We start from the raw sequence: 26,420 nt of genomic DNA on the forward strand, positions 1-26,420 counted from the left end.
TCTGAGTGCTATTTATGGGGATTTGATTTATTGCCTGACTCTCTCAAATCTAGCCAATCTATTTATGTATTTTGTTTTGCTCAGAACCACATTTTCCCCATAAGCTAGTCTGACTTGGTGTTGCAAGTCCTTTCTGAAGCAGATCTACCTCATGTACAGTCTTCAGTACTTTTTCAAAAGAGGAAAGCCAATTCAGCCAGACTGATCTTTCTTACATAATTTTTCCTCCTTCCTCTATTTCAAATAACATTAGAACACTGCACCATGCTGGTTTCAAGATTTATTTCCCTGAGTTCTAAAATGTATGTTGTACAGCAATAGATCTGCCCAATTTCTGTACAACAGATGGCCAAGTGCTTAGATGGGAAAGATAACTGGTCAAGAAATGTGGGATTTAGCTGCCTACACGAAGCTGCCTAATGAGGCTGGTTATTACAACACAGGACTTGTTACAAACCGAACCCTTGGCTACCCCAGGTTTTCTGGAATGGTATTGAACTCTTAGGTTTAAGCAACTGAATATCACAGTTGACACCCAGCTGAATTGTGTCAGGCTTGCTCAGAACCAAATTCAGCAGGTAGAGTTACGAATGTGACTGGCCAAGGAGAAAGGGACCCCAATATATCCCTTCTCTGCACCTGAAAACAAAGCATTCCCTGCCAGCAGCCTTGGCTGTGGTGCCTGGACTGTTCTGCTGCAGGAGCCCTTGTCCACAGCTGCAGGAGACTGTGACAGCAGCTTAAGGAGTCTTCACAAAATCCGGGAAATGGGAAATGCAGAGGTGAAATGGAACAATTTGTGTTGCCATCCTCTGTTCCTGACACAACTGCACTTCAAAGCTGAGCTTTGAGGATATCACCCATGTCTTAAGTGGATGCAATTCCACTGATTTCAACCAAGTTGTTTTCATGCAAAAAAAGGCTTGAATTTATTCCAGAGATAATGCAACCCTTTGAAAGTAAAACTAGTGGCTCTTTTAAAAATGTTTTAAAAATACCCACTACACACTTCTATGTCTGCTTTAGAATCAACACTGAGGAGCTGCTTTTAGAGTTCAAGATTAAAGTGGAAGGAGGTATGAGCACTGTGTAAGATAATGAACCTCTGTATAAACTACTTGCCTGAGAGGATATGTGTCTCCATGTTAATAAGGCCAGGATGCAGGAACAAGCCATCTCGAGTACTTTGTTTCATTTTTTCTATGCTGCTTTTTGGTCTCCGTGAATGCTCTGATGAGATCTTACCTACATCCTGGCTGTGTGGGAGTCAATTCTTCCTCCAAATTGTCTGTTATCCTAGCAGGAGGTTTGCCCAGTAGGCTGGAGTAAATTAATGATTAGACAAGGGTTGCGTGTAATTTCTGCTTTCTGGATCACAGGTGCGTGGTTTCACAGTTCTTTGAGATTAGCTTTGTACCAATGTAACAATATCAAATTTGGAGGAGTTCTTGATTTATGCAGAAAATAAGATAAGAAACAAGACATTTATAAGAGCTGGAGAAACATGGCATTTCCATTCTCATATAACTTCCTCCAGACATACAGTGAGCACTGTGCCTGCCCTGCCTGCCTTGGTGTTAGCGACAGGGAGCAGCAGGGTGCTGCAGGAAGGGCAGGGGACAAGGGAACCTGAACTCAGACCGCTCCTGCTGAGGGCAACTCACTCCATCTCCCTGCCTCTGTTTCTCCTCTCATCCCGTGCCCAGGTGATAAAACTTCGAGACAGAATTGCCTCTTCCTCTGTAAAGACAAAGTGTGTAGCTTAGAGGGAGCCTCGACAAAGTTTGAGGCTGTGGTTGTGCTGTAGTAGAAAAATAGCATCATGGTAGAAACCCTGCTGGTTTTAGTGTTCTGGCTTGGCTCAGTTTGGGGGCTGCCATCTCTGAGGAGGACAGAGGAGTGTGTATGAACTGGGGATGCTAACTCAGACTGTGGGTTATTCTGGGTATCACTGACTTCTTTTGTGCCCGGCACAAATATATAAATCTTAGTGCCACGTTCTTGTTCTGTGGGCAGTTGTTCATGTAGCAGTTTCATTATCCAGCAGCAGAAGCAGCCTATTGAGCATAGAATTTGTTTCCAAGGAAATTGCTTCCTGGCCTCTAGTCAAGTGGATGTTTTTTAATGCTATAATATCAGATTATTCAATGTTGTTATACGGGTACTCTGCAGTGTTTCCCTATTGTTATAACATCAACATTTCATTAAGCTGAATGTTATTATGCAGTTTCAATTATCTGAGTCTTGTTTCTGCAGACATTTCTAACAACTGCATGTGAAAGCTAAATGTTTAATTTATATATTTATCTGCTTATATACATGAGAGGAAAGCTCCTAGTTCTAGCCCAGCAGTGGAGAGTTGCACCCCCCCAAAATACTAGGAAGGTCACCCTAAAATTTGCATAAAAATTAATAGAAAAAAAATTAGAAAAAAATAGAAAAACTTATAAAAAATTAGCAGAACTGCTGATTTACCATACCTTTGTATTTGAGGATGTGTTTGGAAATTCAGGTAAAGCTGATAGTAAACATGGGAACTTGAAGGAGTAGTATAGCCTGATGACTCACAGAATACCTCTGGGCAAAGCAACCTGCTGAAGACATAGAAAAAAGATTGAATAGGTTTTTTAATGATCTAAAAATTACTGGCTGGAGTTTAAATCAGGTAAATTCTTATTGGTATTCAACACAACTAGCACAGTCAGACACTGCAGCAATTAGGAGGGGGAAGCAGGCACAGACCATCCACTTTCATGTAGTTTTTTTGCATACACACTTCAGGCTGGTTTCATTGAGACAGTGCCTGTTTTTTAAGGTACATCGTACCTAAATGCTGGATCAGGATAGGGATCAAGGAAGGAACATACGGATTTGTTACATAACTTGCCACCCTCTCCTGGTGAGAAGACGGGAGCACAGCAAGTGGAGGGAGTGGATAACGCTGATGACTGGTACTGGCAGCGACCTCCTGCAGGAAGGGGGTTTGGGAAGCATTTTTTTGTGCACTTCCATGTACAGTCAGTGGAGAGGCTGCTGGAGACCTGGCTGTGTGGGCTGAGCACCAGGCAGCTCGTTATCTCAGCTCACCACTGCCTTTCGTGGCAGAATTTGTGCCAGCCAGATGGGCAGCTTTGTCTGACTTATCCCAAGATAAAACCAAGGAAGAACGGGGCCTTGAGGAGGAGGGAGAAACAGTCTGATGGCTACAGCAAGTCAGAGAGGGGCTTTATTCCTGTCCCACTACCACCACTGGTGTTTGTAACACCTAGAAGAGCATTCTTATGAAAAATTCAAACTAATTTTATAACTGAAAGCAAGCATGAGAGGTAGGCTAACTCCGAATTTCCCTTCATCAGTTAATAACCAATTCAGCTTTTTCCTGTTTCTTGACTAGTGCTCAGATAAGTATTTCTGGGTATGCTGTGAATCCCTTTCCACATGTCACTCAGATATAGCCTTTGCCTCCTGCCCAGTGATGTCTCTCTGTAAGCCTTGCTTGAACTGTCTGCACTGAATGAATGTTTGTGGGAGATAGCCTTGCTTTTCATAGTAATTTTTGACTTGGTAGTGTGGGGCATTGTGCTGGGTACCAGGGAGATAGAAGAGCCTCTTAAGACATTTAGAATACTTTGCAAAATATAATTTCAACTTATACTGCTTTGAAATAATGCATGTAGCTTATGTATCAAATAATCATTGTGAGCTCTGATAAAATTTCAGATTATTTACTTAGTTTGCAAGCAGATCAATATCCATGGAGGCAGAGACTTCTGTGGTGCTCAGAGGATTTGGGCACACTGGTTCCATATATTTTTAACTGGATTAATGAATCAAACTGCTTAGCTGGCATTAAAAAACTCAAACACTGGTTGCATATATTATATCAAATGCTATGATTTTCACAGTGCTTCAGTATAATAAAGACTCTTCATGGCTATACTTTGCCTCAGCTCCTGTGTATCCGTATGACTTCAACCCTGCTTTCAGCTGCCATAACATTGTGATTTATGTAGGTTTTTATTCTGAAACTACTAAGTTAAACTTTCACAATAAGGAAGTTAAATCTCAAACAGGTCCTGACAGCTCTATTAATCACATAAAAGCCATGATTTTTGTTATGCATCTTCACAGAGAATTTTATGCATAAAAAATTGCCTCTTTTAATCTGAATAGTCTGCACAGAGGAAAAACAGCTCTGTGAGAATAACAGCCTTGAGACTGCAGTGGAGCTGTGCTGATGGACCAGAGCAGCCAGGCCACTGACAATCAAGGAGAACAGCAACAGGTGATCAGAATATTCACAAGTAATTTACTACAGCACAGGCATGGTAATGGGTTTTCAGCAGAAATGAGATGAGCTGCTAAACAGTCAAACCACTAAAAATTCAAAACTGGTTCTGAAGTCAACTAGACATTGTCATGCAAGCATAAATCTGCTTCTTATCCCTGTACAGAATTCAAAACACAAAAAAGAAAAGGGAAAGTAAAGAATGTGGTGCAGTGTTTCTTTGATCTATGTCTTAAGGGGAGAACTGATTGACACAAGGCCTGTACCCTGTTCCCAGGTTGGTGAAAATGTTTGCATAAGTGAAGTGCAGCTGTCTCGTTACCTACTGTCACCTCATGATCCTCCTTGGTTTCTCACTAGACAAATATATCCCGTGTAGCAGACAGTGCACAACCTGCAGACACAGCCCATCATATTATGGACAAAGTGACCCAATCAGAGATGTTGCTGAATTTGGCATTATGGGAAGGCCACGGAGCTTGGCTCAAACTGTGTTAAAATAGTGGATGTTGTTGAGAACTTGTGCATGTTGAAAAACCTGTCTTTTTGCCAGTGTCCCAGGTTAGTAGCAGCCAGGAATAGTTCATGCTGTGACCAATTTCAAGGTTTTCCTGAACTGTACAATAAATGCAAGAGCTCCCCTTAGTTTTGGTGACTCATTTGTCCAACCTATGAACTTTCTTCATTGTAGTCTCTGGAAGGTTAGAATGCCTCCCATGGAAATGGCTCTAGAAAAAAAGAGTGTGCCTGTAGCCCTCTGATTTCCACAGCAGGGCAGGACCTCAGTGAACTCCATATCTGAGGATTTTTTTCTTTCCATAAAGAAATTCAGTGTCTTCCTCTTTATAGAATGCTCATGTACTAAATATATGTAACTATGCCATGGCTTATCTCACGTCATGTTACTAAAAAATCCTGTCAGAGAAAGTCTTCCAGGCATGTTATAGCAGCACTGCAGCAATGTTCTGTTAGGCAGGGTGTAACACAAAACAAAAGAAACAAAGCAAGGTGAGGGAGGATACAGAAGTGAAATGGAGTTGGGGGTGTGCTCACACTGTAGCTTGGGGTCAAAGAGAAAATTAAGAGATTTTGTTTCTGGAGTTTTCTTCAGTCCATCTCCCTAATCAAAGACTACTTCCCATTAACTCTGCTTATTGCTTTTATGTTCTGTTCTTGGGGTTTCCTCCATTTCTGTATACTATGGAAATTCCTGTTTGTACTGGATTTTGGGTGATTTGTCTTCCAGGATACGCTACAGATGCTATTATACTGGGTTCAGGAGAAAAATAAGAATTGAGGGTTTACCTGGCATCAACCTAAACATATTTAGAAGAAATTTTGACTTTTCAATATACAGCTTTGTGTAGGTAAAGCATTTTGTTTGGTTGACTGACTGGAAAGAGTCTCCACTCTTGGTAACTCAGCTACTTTTAATGTTTAAGTCACAATCTGGTGGGAAATGAAACACTGTTTGTATGTTATAGTTCCTTTTCTTTGAGTATAATTGCAATTATGTTCTGTAGTTATAACAAATACCCTGAATGTATTACAAGAAGGCAGGAGGGAGGGAAAAACCTGCTGCATTGCAGTCCAGAGCCTTTCCCAATTCCTAATATAATTTACTGACAATGAATTCTGCAAATTATTCATAAAACAGCAGTGGGCCTCATTTAACAACATGACAGGGCTGCGTGTAATTAGAACTACTTTAAAGTGTTTTTTTTCCCCCATAGATCAATTGTCCCTGCTATGACTGTTGCTAAAACAACACATAAGGTTTTTCACTGTAAAGTGCAGTGCAGCCATCTGGCTCTTAGTCTGGGAGTACCTGGTGAATGCTCCAGGTGATTCAGTCTCTAGAGGCCTGCTCTGAATTTGCTCTGGATGCTCATTCTTCTCCAGACTTAGCAAACGCACACGGCCTTGCAGAGACACACCTGGAGCCATGTTTAATTTAAGGGTTGGGCAGGACCACTATAGGTCACCCATTTTGTCCAAGAGAGAATCCACAGTTACAAACTTTTATTTGCTCATCCCGGGATGATAGGAATTGTAATTTCACTAAACCAACCAATTTCTCTACGTGCCTAAGTAGAAAGTGTACCTTTCTGGCATGTGCCTGGAAAAGTTTCTCAGCTATCATAAATTACAAGACTTTGGGTTTTACATGAAATCTTAGTCCCATGACAGTTTTCCAAGGACTTGGAACCCAATGCCACTGAGGTGGAAGTCATGTACAGTCAGATATATCTGAAATAACTGGTAGATATCAGTTGCCTTTCTGAAGCCAACTACTTCATTAAGTTTGTTTAAGGGGATGATGAGCTGCTGCTTCATGGCCTTTCTATTGCAGAGTTTGAGAGTGAAATGCTAAAGAGAAGTACAATCACATAAATCTCCTCAAATATTCCTCTTTCTAATGTTTAAAATCTTAATTCAAAACTCGCTGAAGTCGAGGGGGATCTTTCTGTTAACTTCAGTGGGGTTTAGATCAAGCTGTGAATGTTTGACTAATGGCTGTTATGTTCCATTTAGATAATCACCTCTTTCTGTCTTCCCTTTTCAGATTGTTCAAGTTTGCTTTGCCCACAGCATTATTTTTCATGTCATTTGCTTCTCTCTGCTGCTTCTATGCCAGTGGCCTAACCATAAATGGGACTTTCAGAAAACATAATTATATATCTAATGTGTCTATGTTGAAAATTTATTCATGTTTACAGAATAAAAAAAACAGGCATATGTGTATTTGAGTCAGTACTGTACAGACTTAGTAGATCAGTCCTGTTTAGGAGAAATTATAGGTTAAAAGGGTGTGACATTGACAGTCTTTTATGCCCAGTTCAGCATTTCTTTGCTCAATACCCACCTTGTCAAATCTTTGTGAAAGTTAACTACTTAATCACATTATTTTTCAAAATATGGAGAATAAGACTAGTGTATTGGATGGAAGGAGTGTATCTTTCCAACTGAAAGAGAGTAGGTTTAGATTAGACATTGGGAAAAAATCCTTCCCTGTGGGGTGGTGAGGCCCTGGCACAGGTTGCCCAGAGAAGCTGTGGCTGCCCCTTCCCTGGAAGTGTCCAAGGCCAGGTTGGACGGGGCTTGGAGCAACCTGGGACAGTGGAAAGTGTCCCTGCCTATGGCAGGGAGTTGGAACAAGATGGTCTTTAAGGTTCTTTCCAGCCCAAACCATTCTATGAGTCTATGATCTAATTGTAAGCACAGTAGATGCTGAGAGCCAAATTATCAGGCGAGTTTAAACCAAGAGCACAGCATTAACTTCTGCAGGCTGTGGTGATTTATCTCCTCTGGTGACCAGACCCAGGCAGTCTCCAAAATAGAAAGGACAATTTAAAAAAGAGATGAGGCTGTCAAAGGACAGGTCCCTCGTGACTTTTGTTTCGTAATTTGTACACAAATGTGCTGCTCTATTGTACATTTAAAATAATGCCTGGGCCATAAAAGACTCAATTTCCATACTCAAGGTAGTGGAAAGAGTAAACCACATGGTTAAAAATTCAAAAGTTCAGTTTCTCACACAGTTTTCTCATAAATTAATCATGGTTGGTGAAAGTGGAAGAAAAAAACCCCAGCAACTCTCATTAGCAGTGCAAGTTTTCAGTTCATTAAGTCCTTAGAGTAATGCCTAGAGGTTGAAAGAAGTCCCTTGTGTTTCTTTGGGATCTCAACAGGTGCTTCCAAAACCCATTTGGAACCTCATGATGTTCCTGGGGACTAAGAAATTAGTACAAAGAGACATTTATGGGGGTTGGATTCTTTCCTGTGCCTCAGCTCAGCTCTCCATCCTCCTGGTCATGGCACTTAAGCACAAACTTTACTGGGCTATTGCTTGTGCATACATTTGAGTGATTCCATGGAATGGTGCAGATGGGAGGAGAGTGAGTGGAAAAAAGGAAACTACAGCACAGGCAGAAAGAGGGAAGGAGATAAACAGAAATATGGTTGTTTGCAGAAAGAGGCATTGAGAGAGAAGCAGTGCTGTATAAGAGAGATTTGCTAACTGGAAAACATCTTGCAAAAATCCCAAGGAGGAAGAGGTTTTAAATGGGGAGTTTTTTTCAGAATGATGAAATCTTTATGAGAGGGGCAGGGAGCTTCTGTGAAGTCCTTTATCTGAAATCCTGATGTCCACTAGAATAAGAAAATCTTACTTTCTTTCAAGCTGAAATGTCTGACAAAATATTTATGAGAACTTTTCGTGAAGGTAGAGTGTGTCCTGGAAAAAAAGAAAAGGGTTTGAAAGTAATTTTTTAATCTATGAAAATGAAATTTGTCTAAATCTTCCAGAAATGTTAACAGTGAAAGCAAACCCTCAGAAAACAGCCACCGCTTGGCAGCTCTTCCTTGGCCTGCTAAGATCTTGGCTCCCACAAAGATGCTCAACTTGGGTTTTAAAGCACTAATGACAGATGGGTACCCTGAATATCAGGCATAGCTTGAGCACTGTTTCTGGCCTGGGGAACACTTTAAACAGGACACCTTAACAAGAGAAATGGAAGCTGTAGGTCAGGCAAGTGCAGTTGCATGGGATTCCTGCTTATTGTTGAGTAGGTATGTTTTGTCTCTTTTCCCCTTACTGTGGTAAAAAAAAATCTACTCTGAACCATAAGTGATGATTGCACAAAAATAAAATAGTGTATATCTATAGAAGGGAACCCCCTTCTATAGGTGAGGAAAAAAAAGGCATCAAACCAAATTCACAAGTGAATTTTCGCCTTGCCCATTTATATTCATAGCTAGTTCCTCACAGAGTAGTCCATCAACAAACAGGCAGAAGCACGAAGGCTTGGTAAGGAAACTCATTAAAAAAGAATCCACATTTCCTTTTCTTTACAGCCAGGGCATTTGGTTATGTGCAGCATTCAGCTGTTGTCTGTCTCAATAGAAGCTCTTTCAAGCTGTTGAAAGGGAAACTGTGAGACAGTAAATGTTAACAAAGAATTAACCAACAATTTCCCTTATTGTTAAGGAAATTCAGCTGATTTCTGTAAAGAATTCTTTTTCTCCTAGAAGTCTTCCAGCATCAGGGCTTTGGAACTGTGTGTAGTAGATGTTGCTGCAGGAATCCAACTGGGCTTTAAAAGAGGGATTTTAACCCGTGAGTTCCTCTTGCCTGTGATGTTGCACAAATGTGGGCAGGCAAAGAGGCAAGGTGAGCATTCCCCTTCTGTGATATCAGGCTGCTCCAGCTGGCACGTGAGATGAGCAGAACCAGGGTTCCCATCCTCTGTTTTTGTGCAACCACTTCCAGCCCAGACAGATCCTGTCCTTCTGCAGGCTGTGCAATGAGACCCTTTGTAGGATGTTCTTGAGGTGAGAACTGCTCCAGGACTAAGCCACAAGACAGGCAATAGGAAAAGTACTGTAAATGGGAAATCCCAGTGCTGTTGGTGTGAAGTAATGCTAGTACTGTTATACTGAAGATAAAATACTCCCTGGTGGAAAGAAGTGTCTCTATTTCTTCAGTCCTTGGACAGAGGCAGTTTTGAGCCTGGGAGCCTCTAACATATGGTTTCACTCTAAAGGTACATGAAAGGATTGACATTCTGTTGTTCTGCTAAAAATGAGCAACATGAAAAATTAGCATTATCAAAGCCCCCACCTTACCACTAGAGGTGATGATGCTTCAGTAAGACTGGTAATGTTCTGAGGACATGAGTTACATGACAATGTAACTGAGGAGCAGGAGGAGATAAGACCCAACAAAGTATTGGAGGGAGGGTGACAACATACAGTGTCTGGCTTTGAGAATGTGCAGTTCCCATGGGCAATACACATCAGCACCTTAGAAACCTTTCAACTCTCTGTTTCCATGGATGTCTGTTCAGTAAAGCAAAAAAACCTGCCTTATTTACAGTGAAATGCATGGAAAGACATGCTGGTAATGCTGATTTACAGTTGTCTTTTGTGGAAGAAGACTGATGAGTTTAAAGCAAGCAGACACACGGGTCTGTCTTCATGTAGCTTGGAGGTGATTGATAAGTATCTGCCATTTCCCTTGCAATGATGGCTGAGGTTCTTTTCATAACACCTATTTCCCAGAGACATAATCTATTACACAGAGTTTCTAGGTCAAAACCATGGGCCATAAAGAGAAAGGAAGTTTAATTTTGCTTTGAAGTAGGCTTCTGCTTTGGCAAGTTTCTTTTTAATTTCTTTTCTTTAACTGCTTTCTTTGAACTCAAAACTCTTTCCTCTTTGGGGCTACAGTCAGACACTCAACACCATATCAACATCATATTTCTGAAGTTTAATATGGCCAGGCTCAAAAATCCCTGGCAGGCCAGAATCTTCTGGGCTCAATTAGTGTGAAGTGTAGAACTCAAGAGTTGAGATAGATCCTCAAATGGAAAGCCCTTGATGACCTTGAGATACTCTTTCTAGGAGTTCTGGTTCCTCAGCATCAATCACAGATGCTCTCTTTTCTTTTAGATTTTCCCTGATTTTCCTGAGGAAGGAAGTAATAGTCCTCTGAGATGAGCATGGTATTTATTCTAAAAGCTAACCTGAGTCTTCTGCTGTCCATTTTTCAATGCCAGAGCATTACCCACTGGTGCAGTTAGTGACCTGCTGTAGTGTTAATAAAGTGTTCAGTGCAGTAGGTTGTCCTTGTCTGTCTGGAGAAGAGTAGGAGAGAGACAAGATGGTAAAAAAACCTTTGCTTGTCTGGTATGCCCAATTTCAAGCCTTCTCACGAGGGACATTTTCCTGTGTTGGGCAACTGCAGAACTCCTAAAGTCTTGATCAGGAGCTACAAAACAGCGTGAGGACCCAGGGCTGTGGCAGGCACGTTTCCTTTATTTTGTGGCTGCTGTGCCTGTTCTGTTCTGCAATCACAGGTAACAAATCACTTAGAGCAAGGAAAAGACAGAATTGTGGCTCCCTTTCTTCTCTGCATTCACCTGGAGAATTTATTGGGCACTGAAAGGCATTTTGGCTCCGGTGCTTGAGAGGTGACATTAGAAATGACATTTCCCTGAGCATGCCCAGGGATTAGATCTCTCCTCAGGCTGTGGATAAGGGATAACCAGGGGTAAGTCAGCCAATAATTGTGTCAGATTTGCTGCACTGGGGAGTTCCTAGCAGCTTCTTTCTCAGCTGTATCTCACTACAGCACAGACTGTGAACCATTTACTGTAGAACAGGCCAACATACATAAGGAGGGTGGCCACAGTGCACACAGACACACAGGACAGTGTAATCAATCTTCAAAAGCTGTTTTTATTTCTCTGAGTTCTGGGAATTTTCTAGATTAATTTATCCTGTTAAGGTATTACGGAATTTTTGTTTGTTTTGCATTAGTTTCTCAAAAAAACCCCACCTGTGTAACTGCTGTAGTTTTCCATGCTGCTGGTGTGTTCCTGCATTAAAAAAATAAACAAAGTAAAGCATTTCAGGTTTTATCTTAAAGCTTTGACTTTTCGGGTCCAAATCAACCTATGGCAATAGGGATTCATGACCAATGTACTCTTGTATATGGCCTCAGTCCAGCAAAGCACTTAAGCACATGCTTAATTTTAATTTTGTACTAAATGGGGCAGTGAATCACATGCTCTAAATGAGGTTAAAATTAAAATTAACTGTGTCTCTTCTCTCCTGGATGAGGGCCGTGTACACTATTTCCACTTCTTGCCAGCATTTCCATTACTGAGAAATACTCATTCTTCCTACTTTTTACCTTCTATTTCTTCATTGTTCTTGAGTAGTTTTCTTTGCCTCTTCACCAGATGGATCTTATTTCTGTGCAAACCTATGATAGCAATTCAGCATCCATAAACTGACAGTGAGATAGAATCCCAAGGCAAGTGCCAAGTGGAATTTTTTCTCTTTTGTCTTTTTGAGATTCCTTTAGCTTATTGATAGATATATGAGAATTAAAAGGCAATTTGAAACAGCAATTGCTGCCCCGTCTGATCAAAGAATTTTAAAATCATATTTGCTATATCAAAAATACCCTAGAGACTAGAAGGGTTTGTGGTGATTTGCAGTCATCTGATTAGAGGCAAAAAGTCAGAAATTAATTCAGTCGGTTGTACACTTGGCATCTTTTGAAAGAGGGAGATAAGATGATCTCTTTGCTCTATCTTGTGTTGTAAATCATTCAGCTGGAGTATATCAAAATGATCTCTCATCCTTTTTATTGATATGACACAAACTCCTGGATATCTATTAGAATAATAGGATAATGTGCAGAAAGAAGCAGAGGGAATGAGAGTCTAGTTGTTTGGTTTTATTTTATTTTAAAAGGTTATTCTGTGCAGGAAGGGCCAGTTTCAGCTTCTTGTAATTAGCCAAAGCTTTGGGCTCGTTGATATCTGAGGGAATGAATGAACATGGATTGTGTCAGTACTTAGAACAAGGCAAAACAAGGTGTGAGGAAAAAAAAAAATCTTTTGGTAGATGTTCTTCAGCTGCTGGTTTCCATTTCTTCCTCCCTTTGACTGTGTGTTATGGACTCAGTGAAGAGCTTTTTTTTTCATGTATGTCCTTAGCAAGCACAAATGGTACCCAGCAGGCCAAGAAAGGAAATTTTGAACCTACTTGAAAGGATCTCCAAGAGAAGAGTTTAGTTACATGGACAAAGTTGCTATTTGTGTTTTTTCTTTCTGATTTGATAAGAATTAAGAAAATGAAGGATGAGGTGTTTTCAAAGGCTGAAGACTGAGATGAGACAAGTGAAAAGTGGACTTTAGTGCTCCAGCCAGCAGCTGGGGTCACAGGAGATAAATAACAGGAGTTGTTTTAAATATCTTTAGACTCCTAAAGAAATGTCTAAGGGCTTGAACTTGTAATATATATATACCTGCAGTACTGCACATAGGTATACCTTTTCCACACCATGCTCTTCCACTCTTTATTTTGTTGTTGGTTTGCCTCTTATTTAAGCAGAGATATAAAAGGTGGCCAAATTCATCCCTTCTAACTCTAGCTGGTACCTCTATACTGGAGGGTATTTCTATGTGCACAGAGACACCTCTGCATTCCTGGTGGGTGCACATTATGTGCTTTATTTTTGTTACCAAAATAAATCAAAGGACACTCGTGAGTGCATACCAGAAACACCACAGCATAGATTAAATTTTTGGCTCTGTTCTCAGTCTCACAGTCTAGGAGCTTAAGCCTGTGAGTCCAGTGCAACTAAACCCTTACACCGGGTATCTCTGTATCATGTCAAACAGAGATGATGTGTGCCAATGCTTTGTGTTAGAGTGAAGACCTCACAAATAATCTTTAGTATCCAAAAATTTCTGGTTTGTTAGTTTTAGTCCGCTTCTCTTTGTTCCAGTTACGTATGAAAAGAGTAAGGAGATGTTTTCTCTTACCTATTTCTCCTCTTCTTTGTAGTGTATTGATTGCTTTACACTTCCTTAGAGAAGATCAATATTCCATTAGGAGCAGAGGAATAGCACTACAGGAGAAAAAAAGCCTGGCTGTTGCCAAAATTGAAAGCTCAGTGTTGAAAGACAATTGCTTTGTTGTTTTTTTTTTCCACAAGTGGAATGAAAATCTTTTGGGTAACTGAGCAAATGGAGCCTGTTCCTGCAGATCTGCTGACAGGCTGGAGCTGTTACTGTCAGGAGAAATTGGTTTGCCCATCTCCACCAAATCTTCATTAAGCCAAAAAGGTGCCTGATAAATGTTCTAAAGGAAACAATTTAGCAAGATGGTACCAAGCAGGAGTGCAACAGAGGGTACAGTGGTGTTCTGTTGAACTTCACTGGTAGGTGGTGCATAGGTACTGTCACACCTAATGCTTGTTTTGTCCCAGAACTTGTGTTTCTCTGCTGTGAGACTCCTCATCCAAGTAGAGCCAGCACAGTTAGGCCTTCCCAGAAGCTATTTTCCAGAGTTTTGAAAGGCCTGTGTGATGTTGTTCTTCTTTCATTTTCTTAATTGCATTTTCGTAATGAGTAGGAACCTGTATAATCATATAATGAGGCATTGTAATTATGATAGGTACAGATATAATTAAAAATCTTTACAAAATATCATGAATAAATGCAGGTTTTCTACAATGAAGACATTTTTAAAGATTAGCAGGGCAGTTATTTGTGTTTGCAGGTTTGCAGTCAAATGATTTACTAGGTAAGGGGAGGTAACTATTGATTTCCAGTACTTCACATATTTAGCAAAAAAATTTGGCTTGGCATTCCTGGAGATATTAATTAACATTTCCAAGCCTCAATAGAGTCCAGATTGCTCCCTCTACAGATTTTGTACAACAGATGTGAGGACTCCATAAGGAATTTTATTATCAAGATTCAGTGTCCATAAAAAGGAGCACCAAAAATTTCAAGACTGTCCCCACTGTGTTCTCTGAGGAGTAACACTGGTGAAAAGTTTGACTCTTGATGCACAAAAGGTTTCTACACTTATTTAAATGCTTGAATGGGTCCAGGAGGGACTGAATTCCTTCCTGTAAGTCACATATATCAGGCACAGCTTTTAACCTTAGATCACAGTGGCATCCTTGGTATCACCTCAGAATTCTTCCAGATTATTATTTTTAAGAAGTTTTTGTAAACATATATTGAATTTAGTGATGAGCTTATTTTAGAATTATTTTTTTTCTAGGTGAGAATAAATTTCTTTAGAAATAATATTGAGATTCGATGTGATGTAATTAGAAAAAAACAATAAAAGAAACATTTATATTAGAAACAAAGCGCATTATACACAAATGCAGATTCCCTTTATCCTTTGTGGGGAATGTTCTGGATAAAAAGACCAGTGAACTGAACTCTTAATTATAAGTGTCAGAAAAAAATATTAATCTAATGTGGGTTGGGGTTTGACTGTAATTTTTGACTTTTCTCCTCGAGTGGTATCAATGGGGGTTATACAGCTAAATCTCTGCCCACTTAGTGCCATGAAACCCTTTACTGTGCTTGAGGGAAAAAGGAAGGTAGAAAATGGTTGCTCAAGGACAAAACGTTTGAAGTGGCCAGGAGCCAATAGAGTAGAAGATGTAGTAAAGCCTGGAGAGTGGTGATTAAAAGTGAATGCAGTGATGCTGAGCAGAGTTGTCATTTGACACTGGACAATTTCAATTGAAGGTCAACAGAAATATTTTTCTGAAATAACTTTTTTTGCTAGTATTTCTAGAAAAAAGCCCCAGCTGGCAGAACATGATGTTCTGTCATAGTTCTTTGATTATTTCCAGGTTGTTTGTTTTTTGTTTGTTTGTTTGGTTGGTTGGTTTTTTAAGTGAGGGAAAGGCATTATGATCTGCCTTTCTATTAAACTATGCTAAATATTAAGATTAAGTGAATAGGAATTACAAATTTAGAGGAGGAATTTCTCATACTTCTGTCATTTCTCCTCTTACACAACTTTATCGTGGTTAAAACTTTACCCTTCTCTGGCAAAGAGAAATTTTGAGCACTTCTGAGTTACCATTTGGAGGGACACTGGCCAGCCCAGGGTGGTGAGGAGACAACACTGAGGGCATCAGGAGGATGGGAAGAGTACTTCATGCAGCACTCATGGAAGCAATGGATTCATTGACTGGTGCTATCTGGGGAGGAAATAGGTCCAGCTTTGGTTGTTGTTCAGTAAGTAAGTAGAAAATAAACAATGATTTGCTGCAATGATAGAATGTAGGTAATGGACTAGACATTTTGGGGGAAGGGAAGAACAGCATTTCAGCAGTTTGGTGAAGGAAATGCAGACATCTCACAAGCTGCAGTCCTTTCTGCAGAAGACAGGCAGGAGCAGAGAGACAGAGGTAGCATTTAAATCAGCCCTGACTCACTAAAGCTGTTTTAATACAATGACAGTGTTTTGCAAAGCCACGAGGTGGGATTTTCTCTAGCAGAAAGCTTTTCTTGACAAATTGTTGGTGATAGAATTTCCTCTCTGCACTGTGGTCCTTCAGCAAAAGGAGATGGTTTTTTTGCCAGGTTCATCGTTGAACCCTCCAACTTTTTTTTTTTTTTTTTTACCAAAGCAACTGAGCTTCAACTGCAAAGTTCATTAACTGCTGAGTTTTCTTACTCTTGCCTTGTGGTAGAGAAGGAGGAAATGCATTCGCTAAGCAAAAGCAAGGGGCTTATATGATGAATTAAAAGAAGTATTTTAAGATTCTCACTTGTTTTTAAGTCAAAGCATATAGCAAACACCTTTCTCTTGCATCTCTTATCTACCGATTTTGTTAAAGATGAAAAAGGAAACATCGTGTCCACTCATTCAAGCACCAGCTGCCAGTTTACAAATCCTTCTTTTTTTCCCCTTTTTTTGCTTTTCCCTCCAGAATGGAGGATTCCTGCCCTGATGTGAAAAGCAGGATTATACTAATTGCTCCTTTTAGTGACTCCAGGCTTACGCTTGCACCGTGGAGAGCAAAGCTTGGCTTCTGCTTTCATCCAGTTTCTCTCCTGGCCTCTCTGTGCGGATGAAAAACCTCAGCCCTTTGGCTTGGGGGCTCAGCTCAGCTTCCCAGTATGTCTTGGTTTATTGGCAAGCTTTTCCCAACCATGAGAGTAAGCAAAGAGTAGTCTGAGTTTTTAGGAGCACTGAAGCCAGGAGCACCTTCTGACATTATGTGTGTTTACATCACCAATAAATGTGTTTGCTTGTAGTCCCTGTGGCAGAGTCGGGGTCCAGGGCACTGTCTGTGGGAATCTTCCAGGCCCTTTGTCCCTAATTAATCACAGAATATATACGTTAAATTATTTATAGAAATAAGTAATGCCCTTTGAAGGCTTAAATTATTTAAAAGGCTTTTAATACCTTAATCCCTCATGTGTCTCCTAAATAACTCTTGTGGAGACCTCTTATCTGCTTCAATGTTAGGGGGTCTAACTTGCATAAATTTTTATGTCCCCTGAAGTTTGGGTTGCACTTGAGAAATTGTATCCCTGTATTTTCCAGACAATGTGATCTGCCAGGAAAATCAGAATATAAGTATGTGGAGAGTGGGGATAATAGATATTTTTTGGGTCTCTGTGTGGGCCTGCAGAGGCCTCTGGAGATTCTCAAAGCAGGAACTGGGCATTTGGAACCAGATGGTGTCGGTGAAAACAGGCACACACAGATATTAAACCCTCTGGCCAGATTTCAGAGGGACTGGGCATGGGGCAAAGCTGGTCCAAAAGCCTCATCTGGCTTGTGCCAAGGTGCTGCCTCACTCCCTGCTCCCGGGAATGCCCAGATACAGCATCTTCCTTCAGTAAGGGCAGGGAAAAATGCAAATAATTGGTTCCTTTGGCGCAAATGACTTCGTTTAAATTCACACCGTGTGCTAGTGAGGAAGGTGGTGAAACCTGGACAAGAAAGAGGGGGTGATCCTGTCTGCTGAGTGTGACCCTGCCATGGGAAAATGACCTCATCAGGGAACACAGATGGGCATGGTTCCTACAGTCATACAAAGGATTAATCCACAGGTTTAAAAATGGAAAGTTACCCGAAAAAAACCCTTATGGCAAGAATTTTTTTTTTTTCCTTCTAAAGGTGACATCTCTGTGTAAAAATCACACAGCTAAATTCAGGGTATAAAGTATCCATGGGCATTATTTTCCACGCATCTGGCAAAATGTTTCCAGAAGGGACTATAATTAATAGTGTTTCAATTCTGCCAAGGAGCATTTTTCTGCCTACATTATCATTAAAGTAATTTTTCTCAGGGCTCCACTTCTTAGGAAAAAACAAACAGTTAAGAAAGGACTAGCCATTGGTGCAGAAAAACAGCAAAGTCCAATTAAAAGTACTCCAGTGAGCTATAAATCAGTAGAAACCCATTCTCTTGCACTGTTTGAAAGCCAGTGGTTTTCCCTGTTAATGAAGTGACCAGAACACTCAATCTTTAGTGCTGCTGAGCAGTGTTTTGGGTTCCACTGGAGCAAAATTCATCCTGAAAGAAAACTCCTGAAACCAGAAGCTTTCCTATACTAAACTTGTCCAACCCAGCCGGTGACGAACAATATTTATTATATTCATACCTTGCCAAGGCATTAGATTTTCTCCTACTCTAGTTGAACACATGACAAAAATCCACCTACACGAATTGTACACAAAGCTGTCCTTACTTTTGTAAAACTTTTAGTCCTAAAAACAGGTTTTCTGTGGCTGATGAATGCCAGGGTTTCCTTAGCATTTGGAAAGGATGACATTTTACATCATTTATTCTTTCACTATTGAAGAAATAAAATAATTTTGATTTAAATATAAAATGAAATTGTTAGGAGATGGAACTTGCATAACCACAAGGTAGAAGGTAACTCCTACAAGAGCTGGGAGGTTGCTAATGCTGATGATTAAAATAGTTGTTAATGTACATTCTGTTAAAAGGTTTGTTTTAATGTTATGACTCTGACAGGGACAAGAACGAATGCAATCTGTTTAGCATTCCTTAGCTTTGCAGAAGAGATGATAGAGAAGCTTTTTCTCCATTTTCTGGAGTAATTTTCACCAGAGAGGAAAAAATGTTCTGGGAACTCTTTATTCTTTCTAAAGAAAACTATTGAAAACACCAGTGTCACCTGAGCTGTGCATCTGTGACACATTGGTATCTCCCTCTGCTGACACAGTTGGGGTTGTGAACTGTTCCTTTCCCTTTTTCTGGCAGAAACTCCTATTGCTGAGTCTTTAACATGGATGTTACTGCTTATAAATGTGTTTAATTGTCCTTAATTCTGCTTGTAAAGTCTCTAGGACTGAGGCTGTCTTTGGTACAGTGCTTACAAGGCATTATCCACTTTTATGGGCTAATGGTCTAGATGGGAATTTAGGCATGATGAGAGGAATATATTCTGGTTCAGGAAGCTGCAAAGCTCCATTAAAAGTAGTGATTGTGGTATCTTTGGCCTAGCAACAGATATGAATTGAAAACCAATTTCAGATATTATTTTTTACCTCAGGTTGTCATTAAATGTTAAAATCTTAATATTAAAATTTGGCATGACTCCAGTTGGAGGATTTTTATTTTTACTCTTCAGCAGCTTGAAAGTTTAGCTTTTCAAAATTACACTGTCTGAGGAAAAAGAAAAAAAAAAACCAAAACTGAAAAAAACCCCCTGTAATTAAAAATTTTCTTCTTTTATTCTGTGCCAGAAAGGAACAGAGGAAAAATATAAGAACAAAAAGACGAAAAATAAATGGTCTTTATTAAAACAGCATGAAAGCAACTAACACTGCTAAAAACTTTTTAACTTTAAAAATGTCCAATCTTCACAAATATAAATGTTCACCGGCTCTCCTAAAGAAAGGCTGAACTAGGTCAGACAAAAGTGCTGCGTTACAATCATTGACTAACAATTGCATCTAATAAAACATGAAAAATTACATTTTTTTGCTTCCTTTGTGCATGGTTGAAGCTCTGACACTGCCAGCAGTAGTAGATACTTATGGGAAAAGGGCATAAAAAAGTAAAACAAATATTGCTTGTACTTTCCTTGTTATACTCACCCTTGCTGCTGCCAGTCAGCAGTATAAGGACATCCTGAGCCAGAGATTGCATCTGCTCTGTTGGCTTTAATAAGCATCTGTGAACAGCCTCACCCCATTGCTTTCAGGGGTCTCCTTCTGAACACTCTTGGTTTTATTCTCTGCAATATCCTGTGACAATTTTCTATGACAAGAAACAAGTGAACACAGCACATCTTTAATTTTTAGTAGCTGATGTAAGTACTTATTTCAAAATGACTGTGTTTGCTGCACATTGTATCCATCTAAGCCGATAAATCTTCTCTGCCACATCACATCCCCTACTGCATCTGCTGTTAGTCCTATGATGCTTTCTACTAAGAGAAAACCACTTCTGGGTCTCCATCCAATAAAATAGATGTGGAACAAGCAACAGGTTCAGTGGAGCAACAGCAGTGGTGGCCAGGACCTTTAGGATCAGTGTACTGAGTGCCTCAGGACCCTGCAGGATCCTGCTGTGGATTTCTGCATGCTGCACTTTCCAGGCAGAGCACCACCACCTCCACCTTTCCCCCAGAAGGGCTGGAAGCAAAGGGCAGTCTGTACCCAGCTGTCTTACAGACCAGCCTGGACTTCAGCTGATGTGTTTGGGATTGTTTGTCAGACTGTCCCAAAGAGGAGCAGTGCACACTGTGGAGCCTGGGAAGAACAGCCACCTGTTTAAGACCATGGGTTTCTGTTCTCCAGCATCTCTAGATTTAAAGTAATCCTTGTGTGCACAGTCCTTGGATAATCCACTCCTGCACTTGGGAGGCAGAGGGCAGGAGGAGCAGAGGGATGATACAGGTCACCAGAGTGCCTGCTTCACCTATGGGGTCATGCAGGGCCTGTCTGGTCAGCAGGTGCTGTTTTGGGCAACCAAGCCACCATCACTGCCAAGGCTCTCAGGTTAAAAGTGACGGTCACACAGGTATCTCCCACTCAAGCTTTCCTTGCAGATTGGCCTTTCTCCTGCTTGTTCATAGTCCTGTGCCCTATCCCTTTTCCCCTGTGGTGTCTTCCAGGTGCATCCAACTCACAGGTTCACCCATGACACAGCTGAGGATGGCTCTGTGTCCCAGCCAGGAGACATCTTCCCCTTGGCTCCTTGCAGCTTTGCTCTGTGATCCCACCTCTCCTGACTTCACCTGCCTCCTCTGCTGTAATGGTTTGAAAACATTTCAGTCAACCTGCAAATTCCCCATGGCTTACTAGACCTGAGATGGTTCACCTTGCACTTTTAGCACTGATTTTTTAGCACTGATTTACTTTGAGAATCAGCTGTTCTGGGGTAGGCACTGCTCTCTTCTGCAGCTCCGCAGGGTTGTCTCAGTGTGAAACGAGGTGGTGCCAATGGGCAAAATTCACTGCTATACAAAAAGTCTGTGCAATAATTCAAATCCTACTTAAATTCTTGGGTCAGGATTTTCAGGTTATGTTTTGTCCTGGTCCTCTGCAAATGGAGAGACTCACCTTCAAGTTTTTGAGTCAGATGCTCCAGAATTAAATGCCTGCAGACAGGCCTCTAAAATGGATGCATTTTGTATCATGTAATGAGTTCAGAAGATGCTAAATTGATTTCCAAGACGATGAGGAGAGAATATCAGGAAGATATTTTATAGAAAAAAATAAATTGCTGGGTGGAATGTGTAGTGCTCAAAGCCTTATCCCCCTTTGAACCATTCAAATCTTGCTCAGATTTCATTGTGCATTTTTTTTTCCCATTGAGTTCCATAGTTACTTGTAATTACAGAGGTATATCAGCATCTGAAATGGGGAACTGGGGAAGAAGCTGAATTAGATTAACTGCTGTTCTGTACTTTGATGTGTTAGCTTCTGTGTTCCTGTGATAGAAACCTTTTGTCTTATCCAGCATAAAATCAATCCTAGTCCTAAATCCCTGCTTTGGAGGACTTGGCAAATACATAACAGAACAGCTATCATTTCTTAAATAATCCAAAGCAAAGGGAATTTTCACATTACTCCTGCATAATCTTTCTGCTGTTATTAAAACAATAAGCTCACTCTGCCATAGGAATTTTCCTATTTTCTTTGGGTTTTTTTTATGAAAGATTATAGGTTAGAGAATAGTTTTCCTTATCTGTTTGCTTTGTGTCTTGAGCACAGTCTCTTTTTAATAAAGTGTTGGAGAGAGGCAAATAGAATACCTCATGAGAGTCTCCTGCCAGTGATTAACAGAAATTAAAAGTTGTCTATTGTTCACATATATTCCTAGATGACCCTTCTCAAAAGCTTTGAAACAGATCCTGAAAGCTTCACAACAGAACCTGAAAGCTTCTTTTCCTAAACCTGTAAGAGCTTGATGAAGTAGAAATCACACTTTTTTTCCAAAAAAAAAAAAAGATGATGTCTGTTGGAAATTAATTTGTCTCTCCTTAAGGAGAAAAACTGTATGATGCTGATCAGACCCTGGCATGAGACAGGGAGGGATGTGCAGAATTCTCTCTACAGTTCTGCTGGTGCAGCTCATGCCCAACCCACAGTACTCCTGCTGTTCTCACTTTGGTTTTCTTGTGAGATGGGGCCACCAGTTGTGTTGAACTACAGGATGAACTTGTGCTGCTTGTAAATGTCCTCAGGGGACACAGCCACTGCTTCTATTTTTATGTTTTCAGAGTTCCCCAAAGATAAAAAAACTTTAACCACTCGGCAGTCTTTCTTGGTGGGAAGTTTGCTCTAACATCCCATGGATCCAGGTCAGAAACATTGAATCTTTCCTTTCTGTTCCCGTGACAGATCATTATTTTTATTTTATTAATCACTGGTTAATGCTGAATCTCCATCCAAGTAGCAGCATGGCTACTACAGCAGAAGGAAGGATGCGTGTGGCCCATGGACCAGATAAACAGCCCCTGCTCTTTTTGACCTCTTCCCAGAACCAGTCACTTCTAGGTGGGTGTATATTCTCTCTACACCACCTTTGCATTGCCCCTGCCAAGCCATGCTTGACCCTGTCACAGCAAACCTTCTCTCTGACAAGAGATGGGTGGCTGGATTGTTATAGAGGTGTTTGACATTCACCTTAGTTCTTCTTTAATGCCATTGCTCCAGCATGGAAGACTTGAGTTGACCAATATTTGACCAATAATATTTGATATTTGACCAATAATCCTTCTGGTTTTAGGCACAGACGTGCAGTTTTGTGTCTATTAGCTCTAGTTGTATCCCAATGTTTTGCATAGGAAGTATATAATTAGCCTATATGAACTGTATCTAATATGAATTTATTTAACTTTACAAGTTCAAGAGCTCTTGGCATTTTCTACAATGAAAACTCTAAAGAGAGAGACAGTAAGGCATCTTTGTGGCTTCCTGTACTGAGACAGGCCCTGCCACTAATTTTCATCCTTCTCTCACTCCTTACTGAACACCCTTTGCTAGAAGAGACAAAGAGATTCTCTAATAGAGATTGCTAGAATTTAGAAATAGCTCAAGTGAAAATACTTAAGTGACAGTCACTTCTGTGGCTCAAATATTTAGCAAGAATGTGGGGACTTTGAAAATATTGAGTTGACAGAATGGCATAAAAGAGCTGTGTTGGAAAGGAAAACTGAATTTAGTAAGTGCAACTTCTTGTTAAAGTTCTGGAATTACGTTAATTTTTTTTATTTTATTTTTATCCTGGCAGATAAGAACACAAAGGACATAAAACAAGATTTCCAAATTAAATTTGGACTTTATATGTATGTAAGGAGCAAATTAAGGAGCTTACTGGCTTCTGCTTTCCTTCCAGACTGTGACAGATTCCTCACTTGATGTGAACAGAACATCTGCTCCCTGTCCAGAATCCCTCTGCATTTAATTTGATTGTGATTCATGTTTTGCAGAGGACTCAAAAGCTTTTGCAATAATAGCATCTTCCTGAAACTGCTGAACTCTGTTTTGGCAGGTATTATGGGAAGGCAAAATAAAAACATGTTCCATGGCTCAAAGAGTCAGCTGTGTGTCACACCACAGACACCAGGGCTGGGAGATAAACGAGATGAAGTGATGAGCTGGAGGAAGCAGAGATAATGTTGCTCAAATGAGACTAACATTATGAAAAAGCAGAGTGTAGAGAGGTATTTGCAGAAGGATAAAAGGTGGATGGAAGGAAGGTCTTCTGGCAGTTTGGGAATTCTGGGGTGGGTGCTGATTCTACAACCACCACAGTGGCTGCACTGGGAGCTGCTCATGTGCACAGCAAGAACCATTTCTGTTTGAAGTATCTTCTAGATTTTCCCAGTTTTCTTATTACTCATTGTCTGACATTGCCTGAAGTCTCTCTCTACCATTTTGTTTTTTAATGCCAAGTTCTCTTACAGTTTGTGAGCATCAGTTCTTTCCAGCTGGTCTTGGTGCTCCCAGGGATGCCCAACATTTGTCTTGTCCCTCATATTGCAGTTGTAAATGCTCATGTGCTGTTATTTCCCTGGATGTTCAGCTGAAAGAGATGGAGTGGTTTCATTTCCTGTTTGCTTTCACCTTGACTTCCCTCTGAATGCTCTTGGTAGATGTATTCATTAAGAATGCACTCATGAGCAAATATAAATAAATGATATGGAAAGAAATATCCATCTTCTGCTTCTAGAGATCATCATGTTACATGTTTTGTAGCTGACCTGGCAGGATATTGAAATAAATCAATTTTTTTCCCCCCAAGTTTCATTCAAATGTGTATTGGAATCCAGAAAATCTGAATTGTTGATAGTGTTGTGAAATCAATCAAATAATTTTTTTTTTTTAATATTGATATTTTAATGTGCTCTCTTTCTGAAACATTCATGGAGACATTAAAAACTTCCCCCCTTTTTTATTCAACAGTATCTTCAGTGAAGTGCTTTCAAAGCAACGAGCAAAGGCAAAGAAAAGCATTGAGGCTCTTTGTAGAAAAAAAAAATCTTTCATTCTTTGTGTCACAATCACACAAATTCACTAAAACAAAATTCGTACTGAAAACAGGGAATGAGGAAACCCACACAAAATCACACAAACCAAACTCCAGCCCAGGTGTCCTGAATTATCTTTTAAGGACAGCCTTAGGAAGATAATTAGTGTTATTCTAATTAGTGTGATGAAGACAGTATAAGTGCCTAGACAAAAGAATAATAGAATATTTCTGTGCAATGTAAGCCACTGGAGCAGCTTTTTTTTTTGAGCTCCAGAACTCCATTCCTTTGTTCTAATGTGAAAATCATACAACATGAACCTGAATATACAAAGAGTACCAGATTTCTGATTTCAGCAGATTTGGCCTGATAGAGACTGTTTCATTAGTTTTCAGCTTTTGGAAGCTCTCTTTGTATCCTGCTTGGGAACCTCCTCTTGCATGAATCACACAACCAAAAGCCCCAGTGGTACAACACAAATTTGTGTGTGATAGGGAGAAAGGGACTGCAGTTAAACTGTATCAGCTTTTATTACTAGTATTATTAATTGCTATTAATATCATGTGCTGACCTACTCTAATCCCTGTTCTGCTGCTTATTTGGTATTATTCAGCATTCTAGAATATCAAAAAATCTATATTGTCTTCAAACAGGCTGGTACTGTTATAAATTGGTCTTTTTCTTTATAGAAAGAGGCAGACAACAGGATCATTCAGAGCTGTTCCACACATTATTTTTTGCACCGTGTGCATGATGCTTGATTAAAATAGAAGCCTAGTCCATTTATTAAAGTTCTATTCAGCAGAAATATAATGTGTAATATAGACATTCTGCTCCTTTTGACTTGTTTAGCAGAAATGTAGCTGAATAGTGCAGATCAGGGCAAAGATGCACAAAAAGCAATGCACTGTTTAATAATCTTAACTTGCTGAGGCACTTCAGTCTGCGATGTGTAAATCCAGCTAATGCAAAAACTGACTGTTTCTATAAATTTAAGGGTAAAAGCTGCATGGATCTAGTGGAATCAGGCTGGGTCTGTGAGTTATTATAAACTGAAAATTACACAGCAAATCCAAGCTCTCCTACATGCTGATTTTTTTTTTTTAATCAATAGAGTTAAGCTGAAATTGAATACAGTGAACATTATTTTAAAAATAATATTAGAAAACTTTCAGTTGCAAAGAATGTGCTGTATTATTTTCCTGTGTAAAGGATGCTTTAAGTTGAAAATATACATATTAATTTTAAATTGCTTTTTATTCTCAGTTGAAGTTGAAAGATACTTACCATCACCTCTGGAAAATTGTGTGAAAGTGATGCCCTTCACATAAAATGAAACCAATTGAATATACAATTCAAACCCAAGGGGTGCAACCAACATCCCGTTGTCTTAGGGTTCTATGTGCCTTTCTCACTTTTGTTTTATAATATTGGGGACAAATTAAATTTCATATATTTCATGTTTAAACAAAGCTGCACCTTCTCCATAATTTGGAGGTAAATAGAAACACTTGACTGAAAACAGGTAGTTATGCCTACCCTGTTACTAGAAAGCCATGAGAGCCACTGGAAGTGTCTTCTACCACCAGTTAATTGACAAAACAAGTCTATGTATTTCCCTTCACATTTCTTTATTAACTCATCAGGAACAAAAAATGCTTCTCTGGAATATGGCAGTGCTTAAGGATGAAAGCTGAAGCGACATATTAGTCCCTATTTTTATGAGTGCTTCAGTTGCAATTGTCTTCTCTGTGGAAGTTCTCAAATCCTCAGGCAGAGGGAGAGGGAGCCACGAGCTGCCACTAAAAGCACACCCGGGG

General features: G+C 40.0%; 1 long non-coding RNA gene across 1 annotated transcript in view; it reads left to right on the forward strand.

Moving 5' to 3' along the window:
• The first annotated feature begins 2,834 nt into the window (after positions 1-2,834).
• Positions 2,835-26,420, forward strand: part of LOC135423014 (uncharacterized) — a 137,950-nt gene continuing 114,364 nt past the window's right edge. Inside the window, exon 1 of the long non-coding RNA XR_010434678.1 lies at positions 2,835-3,326. This is a non-coding gene — a long non-coding RNA (uncharacterized LOC135423014). The remainder of the gene's footprint in view (positions 3,327-26,420) is intronic.

Source organism: Pseudopipra pipra, chromosome 16 (assembly GCF_036250125.1).
Source record: "Pseudopipra pipra isolate bDixPip1 chromosome 16, bDixPip1.hap1, whole genome shotgun sequence".
NCBI lineage: Eukaryota > Metazoa > Chordata > Aves > Passeriformes > Pipridae > Pseudopipra > Pseudopipra pipra.